This window comes from Leptonychotes weddellii, chromosome 12 (assembly GCF_054177405.1).
Source record: "Leptonychotes weddellii isolate Sample4059 chromosome 12, ASM5417740v2, whole genome shotgun sequence".
NCBI classification, from domain to species: domain Eukaryota; kingdom Metazoa; phylum Chordata; class Mammalia; order Carnivora; family Phocidae; genus Leptonychotes; species Leptonychotes weddellii.
In genome coordinates, this window is record NC_138380.1 from 10,288,370 (window position 1) to 10,296,693 (window position 8,324).

At 48.3% G+C, this 8,324-nt stretch overlaps 1 protein-coding gene across 2 annotated transcripts in view; it reads left to right on the forward strand.

Annotated features, from left to right (window-relative positions):
* Positions 1-7,902: 7,902 nt before the first annotated feature.
* Positions 7,903-8,324, forward strand: part of FAM131B (family with sequence similarity 131 member B) — an 8,941-nt gene continuing 8,519 nt past the window's right edge. The window contains exon 1 of one of the 2 annotated variants that reach the window (XM_081799958.1): positions 7,903-8,176. The gene's annotated coding sequence lies outside the window, so the exon portion shown is untranslated. The remainder of the gene's footprint in view (positions 8,177-8,324) is intronic. The other variant, XM_031018827.2, reaches the window with a different exon arrangement.

Below are 8,324 nucleotides of genomic sequence, written 5' to 3' on the forward strand. Positions count from 1 at the left end.
AACACCCACCCTCCCCACCACCCAGGAAAGTAAAGCCTTGTCCCCTTCAGCTTATCACCATGAAAACACCTAAACCAAACAATGACCTGAACATATACACAAAGATTACACACCCATTCTTTTTTTTTTTCTTACACACCCATTCTTTTTTTTTTTTTTAAGATTTTATTTATTTATTTGACAGAGAGAGACACAGCGAGAGAGGGAACACAAGCAGGGGGAGTGGGAGAGGGAGAAGCAGGCCTCCCGCGGATCGGGGAGCCCAATGCAGGGCTTGATCCCAGGACCCTAGGATCGTGACCTGAGCTGAAGGCAGACGCTTAACAACTGAGCCACCCAGGCGCCCCTCTTACACACCCATTCTTAAGCACAAAGAACAAACCTCTGGAACTTCTAAGTTAGAACAATGTTCTTTTCTTTTCTTTTTTTTTTTAATTTTATTGTCGTAAGAACACTTAACATGAAATCTACCCTCTTAGAACAATGTTCTTTTTACCTCATTTTAACCAGAAGGAGCTGATCAATCTGCATGAGCCAAAGGAGTAGGGGTTCTGAGCATATTTCAACGGGGTTTAGTGTTACACACATTTTACATAATAAAAATCAGAAAAATAATCCACCATACATTTAAGGTAGCATCATAGGATAGGGAGAAGAATGCTAGAAGAGAGTAGGAGAACGTGAATTTTGGTTACAGCTGAGCCATTTAGACAAATTTTCCGTGTCTGTGAAATGCTAGCAGTAGATTGGATGTCTAAGGTCTTGTCCAGTTCCAACGCTCATGGACCGGTACTGAATGCCCTGGACATCTGCTGCTCTTCCACTTTCAGGAAGACGCCTCTGCTGTCCTCTCTGGACCTGGCCGGCTTACTTATGAGAGAAGACAGCAGACTGAGAAGGGCAGCGTCCTGGAGTTACACCCACCCATTGTGTAGTAAAGCCAACCCTGAGGATCAGGACCAGTCGCAGGAAAGAAGCAAAAGTTCAAGGCAGTTAGACTTTGCGGCAAAAACAGATCCTCGTCCAAGAGAGCATTTGCAAGAGGGATCCATGCTAAGATTGCAGGACATCCCAAAAGTTAAGGAAGGCAAGGGGTTGGGAACCCAGAATGGGGGTATATTCAGGAGTCCGAAAGGGGGGCTGTCAATTGTCAGCTGGTGACAGAGAAGTCTGGCAGGTAGGTCCTCATGGAGCCTCAGCCAGCAGGCTGTGATTCAGGGGCAAGACCAGGGGAGGGCGTGTTGTAAACACAGGCAGTGTCTCTCCTGGGGTAGCTGGGCATAAAGGTGGGGGCTGGCGCATGCCAGCAGGGTGGTGAGAGGGTTTCTGAGGCGTGATGTGGTGTGGCTGCTCCCCTCCCCTGAGGTAATAAATACTAGCCAGGAAGCTGTCAGTGATGCTCAGGACCCAGCCTTCCAATTCCCGGTTCTCCCTGATTCTCCCAGAGGGAGGACTAAGGCACTGGCAGGAAGGCTGCAAGAAGCACCTGCCAGGCGTTACCTGCTTGATTCTTCCCTTTCTCTGTCGGTGGCTCTGGGATGTGTGAATGCTGAGAATTTGCTCGACCTCTGAAGATCCCATCTGGTCCGGCTCTCTTGCTAGGGATGAACTCCATTTTTTTATTGCTTACCTGGCCTCTGGCTCATGGTTGCCCAAACTTCAGGCCTCCTTCCTTGGTCTTGGCACCCTGCCTGGTCTGCTGCTGGCTGTGACCTGGATATGATGAAGATGACACTCTGATGAAGATGACACTCCCGAAACCCTGAATAGACTTGGGGCCTGCCGTGGAAGCAGTTGTAGAGCATTGACATTGTTCTGGGCCCTCTGGACCAAAGCCTCCCTTTCCTTGAGGGAGGTAGGATCCCGTTTGCTTAGAACGGCTGGCCTTTCTCATCAGACTGTTTGGAGGGAAACCCCAAATCTTAAGTGATTCTCTTTCAGCCTTTCCCACAGGGCTGCTTGTCAAAGAGAAGAAAGGGCAAACGCGTCCCCTTGAAGAGCTAAAGAATAGACTCTATAACAGTCACCAGGGAAACGTTGGTTTGGGTATTCTCTTCTGCTGAATGAAACCACAGGATCCTGTAAAATGTGGACTCGGTGATGGTGAGCTGCCCCGGCAGGAGACTTTGCCTCGCACGTGGAGGTGTGTCTCCAGAGAGAGAGCTTGCCACCACGCCCGCGCCGCCCAGCTCCCTTATCTCGGCACCCATTGCCATGAGCTCACCTTACTTCGATCCCTAATGTTCTGTAAAGTTTCAAACTTTATCTAAAAGTCAAACCAGCAATGACCTGTGCTGGTCTAAAAGGTTTTATCTGCCTCAACGTCCAACAGATCAGAGATTGGTCAAGTGAGGCCTTTCTGTCCCCACCAGCAACACTGAAACCAGAGAACTTCTGTTATGGAGTGTGTCGTCCGTATAACCAGCCGCCCTGAGTCGTCCTGTCTTCCTCAGCAAACTTGCTCTGCCCCGGAAACGCAGAGCACAGCGGCCAGGAACCTCATCGACTGATTACTTGGGGAATCCAGCTGAAGGTGGGGGTGGGGTGGGGAAGAGAACGACACAGACCACAGAAGACTGGGTGGCCACTTTCTCCCCGTGGGAATACCATTTGCACAGTACTGACACTCCCTGCCCATCCATGACTTAGCTCTGAGCCTGCTCCAATGTGTCAGCAACTTCAACGGCAAGCTCCCACTTTGTCTTCCTGTTCCCAGAGGATTAAGTAAACGACTCTCATTTAAAAGAATCCTGGCCTCCATCACTGCTGTTCTTCTGATGCCCATGCTATTCCAGGTAGCCGCCACCAGATAACCTCCTGCAGCCCTTTCCCCGAGTTCTCCAGTAGCCTCGTGCCCACTTCCCGTGCCTTCAGCGAACAAGGCCTCCTGTGAGCCACGAAGAGCTGCCCCAAGGCTGACTAAACGTGGGGGCGGCCTGAATCACCTGCTTGTCCCCTGACATAGGGACTCTGATACAAAACACCGACATGGATAAGTAGGAGCCGACACTCCGGTCATCTGTGCCAGAGACCCATAGCAGGGGCTGCAAGTCTCCCTTTGCATTTCAAAATTTAAGAGTGCACATAGATTTGTTCCTCTCTTCAGCCCCACCTTCATAAAAGAAAGACAAGAGTGAAAGAACGTGTATCAAATAAAACCCTGAACCAAGTAGCTCTAATTATTTAAAAAACAAATGAACAAACAGTGTAGCTTTTTCCTACAGCATCCAGGAAGAATTTTCTATGTGAGGGGCTGAGTTTATGCCCCAGCTCCTTCTCCTTCCGGCTGGGTAATTTGGGGGAAAAGATGGTTAATGGGCCTCTCAGCCCAGATTTCTCAACTGCAACACTAAAGACCGTGATTTCCCTCCTGAATTGTTGTAGGAAGACACTGAACGCCCTTTGTCAACTGCTAAGTGATGTTTGCGTATTACTTATCATTTTATGCTATCTCCTCCATTCCCAGACTTCGTAGATGAGCTCGATTCCTACTTCTCAGAGCAAACAGACACCATCAGATTGGAATCCCTCATCTTCCCAACACCGAATGTGGAACCCACTGGCATCTGCTTCATCTTTCCATCTGCTAGACTAGCTGGGCTCCTCCTTCTGAGCCCAGTCCCCCTCCCTGAGCCTTGTGCGCATCCCCTGCGGCTGCCTTGGGAACTCACCCTCTGCATCATGAATCTTCCTCTCCTGTACTTTGAACCTCCCCCTCTCAGTTGGATCTTTTCATCTGCCCTGAACTGTGATCTACTGTCTCGCATTAAAACAAAAGAAAGTCTTTATTAAGCTGCTGTCTTTTTAGCATTTCCTCTGGATTTGTTGGGGTGGGCATGAAGCTTGGGTGTGACTCTTTCAGTCCTGCAGAGGAAAGGGACATATCTTTTCTTGGGGACCAAGGCTTCAAAATGGGATGTCAAGTGTCTCGCTTGGTCATTTAAGTTGGTAGTATTAAAAGGATTATTAAGGGGCGCCTGGGTGGCTCAGTTGGTTAAGCGACTGCCTTCGGCTCAGGTCATGATACTGGAGTCCCATGATCGAGTCCCGCATCGGGCTCCCTGCTCGGCAGGGAGTCTGCTTCTCCCTCTGACCCTCCTCCCTCTCATGCTCTCTGTCTCTCATTCTCTCTCTCTCAAATAAACAAATAAAATCTTAAAAAAAATTAAAAAAAAATAAATAAAAGGATTATTAAGCTCCTGCAGAATCGAAGACCACCCAACACCACCACCAACACCAAAAATATATTTAGAAGCCAGGGATTCTTTTTTTTTTTTTTTTAAGATTTTTAAATTATTTTTAAGCAGTCTCTACACCCAAAGCGGGACTTGAACTTACAACCCCAAGATCAAGAGTCGCATGCTCCTCGGACTGATCCAGCCAGGCATGCCTGAGGCTAGGGGTTCTTACAAGTCTTTCTGCCCTGGATGCCTTGGCAATCTGGAAAATCCATGGCTTCCCTGTCAGAATAATACTAAATACTAAATATTAAACAATAATATAAAAAGGGAACGACTAATATAAAAAACCAGTTATTATAAAATGGTGATATAGTAATATATCTGCTTCTTTATCAGAGCATTAAATAGGAACATGTACAGGGGGGTTCAGTACCACCATAATTTCAAAGTAGTGATGAACATAAAGGATAGTGTAAGAAATCTGCAACTGTAGTATAATAGAAACATCTACAATTTTTATAGGCAGTAAAGACATGGAAATACAGCTCTAATACCACTGTGCTTTGCTGCCTATACATACACCTGAAGGACATGAAGAATTTCAGTTATAGGTCAGTGAACATAAAGATATAAGTTCTCCCAACCAAGGTTAGGGACTCTGGATTCTGCCCGTGGATCCTGGGACAAGAGTTCCTGTTTTAGGGGCACCTGGGTGGCTCAGTCAGTTAAGCGTCTGCCTTTGGCTCAGGTCATGATCTCAGGGTCCTGGGATTGAACCCCATGTTGGGCTCTCTGCTCAGCCGGAAGCCTCCTTCTCCCTCTCCCTCTGCCTCTCCCCCTGCTTGTGCTCTCTCTTTCTGTCAAATAAATAAATAATTTTTTTTTTAATTTCCTGTTTTATTTTACTTAAGATTTATTTATTTATTTGAGAGAGAGAAAGAGCGAGCAAGCAGGGGGAGCGGCAGAGGGAGAGGGAGAGAGAGAATCTGGACCAGACTCCTCATTGAGTGTGGAGCTTGACCCTGGCCTTGATTTCAAGACCAGAGCCAAAACCAAGAGTCAGACGCTTAACCCACTACAACCACCCAGGCACCCCAAGAGTCCCTGTTTTAGATGGTACCATTTCATTCTTTCTTTTTTTAGAGTAGGTTCCATGCCCAGCATGGAGCCCAATGTGGGGCTTGAACTCACAACCCTGAGATCAAGACCTGGGCTGAAGAGTCAGACACTTAACCAACTGGGCCACCCAGGCACCCCTAGACAGTACTGTTTCTGAACTTGGTTCTGTTCCTTCTGTCCAAGAGATATCCATAGGAGACGAGGGGCATGAAACAGCAACAACAGAGAAGGGGGAAACATCATTCCACCCCGTTGTTTTCCAAAGGGGACCAGTTAGGAAGTACCAAAGCCATACTGGGGCATTCAGCCAAAGTCCTCTATTTTTAGAGTTTAGAAATAGACTCATTAATATTGTGATTTCACTGAGGACCAAACTTAACTGATGAGTGAGACTGGACATCTGTAAAACATAGGCTTTCCTCAGGGAATCCTATAAATTACTTGGGATGGAAAGCCTGACAAAAGGCAGGAGAATGTGTGTATGTGATTTTTAAACAAACATTGATATACTCTAATTCTTATATTACAGTCTGCTTCTTTATAATGTCAGAATATACCATGAATAATTTGTCAACAAATTCAATTATAAAATATTATCAGTGGCTACATAGTATTCTCTTATAAGCATATACCATAATTTATTTAATTAATCCCCAGGTTTGAGTCCATGGGTTGTGTACAATCTTTCATTATTATGTAAGTAGTGCTCTGATGAGTGCTGTAGATTAAATCTTTGTCCATATTCTATTTTTATTTCCTTAGAATATTTCTATAAATGGAAGAGCTGTGTCACAATTTAGTAATGTTGCAACAACAGCAATGCGTATTTTAAAGATTTTTTTTATCAGTACTGTCAAATCGTCCCCCAGAAAGGTTGTTCCTGTTCATATCAGAACTAGGATCTTTGACCTTGGCTCAGAAGATGGCAAAGAGACTGGGAAAGAATGCCTCTAAATGGTGAGAAGTAAGAAAATCTGACATTCTGCTTTTCTCTGGTGCTGGAAATACCTTTAAGACAGAATGGGAACCAGGACTGAGTCTTCAAGACCCCCAGGGTCCCTTGTGTTGACTGGATTTCAATCATTTGGATAAACCCAGCCTTGTACCGCTGTGCTAAGGGGAACGAGGGACAGGGTTTATATCCATGTTTGGACCAGACTGATAGTGGGAAAACTGGAATCAGACAGCACTGCAAAGGGAGAGCAGTGTCAAGTGGGAAGGTGTGAGCAGAGCTGGCCACTTGGTCTGTTCCTTCCTGACCTGGTTATTCCCATCAGTGCTTTCTCCCCACAAGCGATTAGGGGTTCAGTGGCACTGCTGTAGTATTTGAAGTTGTTTCTTCCTCCTCTTCTCCTTACCCTTCTTCTCTATCTTCTCCTCCTCCTCCTCTTCTTTCTTTTCCTTCTCCTTCTTTCCCCCCCATCTTTCCATGTTCTCTCCTTTGCGGCTAGACAATATATCCCAGGAGGGCAGAAACCACGTGGTGCTTCTTTTGTATAACCAACAATAGTAGATATGGGGAAAATACTTGCCAATTCTCCTCACTGTCAGAATAAGGTATCAGATCTTGCCACGAATTATACTGGATGACTAAAATCTCAGCAGACCTACTGACTACTCCCTCTTCTCTCTCACGGTTTTATAGATGCAGATTGGATTTATTTCGTCATGCACAGAGACCAAAGATCAGTTCTCTCTCCATAATTCCATCTCCCAGATCTGCAATTAGATTATTAGCATCTTCTCTCCCACCTTTCATCTGGGATTCCACAGAATGTAGTGGTTATCACCGTGAAGTTTAGCTCCCCATTCACACTCTAAAGGGTTAAAAGGTGCATCTACGAGACTTGGTCTTTTGTCCTATTACACACCCACACCCACACTGGGACCCCTGGTCTGGTGCCCTCGTCCCTGCCCAACCCCAGGAGGGAAAAGAAAGCAGGTGGGGAACAAACAGACCCCGGATTTGCTGTCATTGGTACTGACCCGGTCTGCTCTCTCACACTTTGGGTTTGCAGGTGCTGCTTAGACAAGTTTCCGTGCCCTTTCTTGTGTGACTTTTCTGGACTTCACTTCTTGCCTCCTGTACTACGTGTCCCCTACCACGTAGATCACTCTCTCTCTCTCTCTCTCTCTCTCTCTCAATCTCTTACTCACCAGGCCCTTGGTACACCTGACCCCTTCTGGCCAGCCAAGGGGCAATCCTCCCCTCTCTCGACTGCTTCCTGACATCCATGCTCTCATTTGTCAGAGGAGACCAAGACTCAGAAAGTTAAATTGAATTTAAAACTGTGCCTTCTAGCCAGTCTCGAGTCCCGATTTTTATTCCACTCTAGCTGGGACTGTCATTCTACTCCCCCATCCCCAATCAGTCCTGGAGGTGATCTGCACCAACCCCACACCCATCCCCGAGTTTCCAGCGAGCGCCCAGCACAGGGAAGCTTAGTACACTATCCACTCGCAAAGCCTTCGCGATCTGTTTGGGTGGACGAAACAGCGCACAGGAAACGCAGAGCAACCGAAGCTGTATCCAATCACGCTCGCGTCTGTGTCCCAGATGCGGCCCCAGGAAGAAAACAAGTGTTTGCGGAATTTGGCGGCCGAGGCCCTTCATCCAAGCTTTACTGCACGTCCCGCGCCACCTTCCTCCCCACCCCCCCAATCCCGCGCCTTTCTCCCTGGGCATCCCCAACCCCGGCCCTCGAAATCCATCCGCCAGAACCGGAGGGCGGGCGCTGAGTTCTTTCCCCCGCTCAGGGACCCAAGGGGGACGTTCTCTGGGTCTGCAGCACCCGCAGGCGCCAGCCCGGCCGGGGCCCGGCGAGGAGCCCCAGCGCTGGCCAGGGGCAGGGCTGGCGGACGGGGAGCGCCGCGAGGTGAGCGGGGAGCGCGGCCGCGGGGTCGAGGGCAGGGGCGGGGAGGCGCCGAGCGCAGCCAATCCCCGGGCCGCCCCCTCCCCGCCCGCCGCCAGCCGAGCCCGGGCGGGGGAGCCAGGCGGCGGCGGCGGCGGCGGCGGCGGCGGCG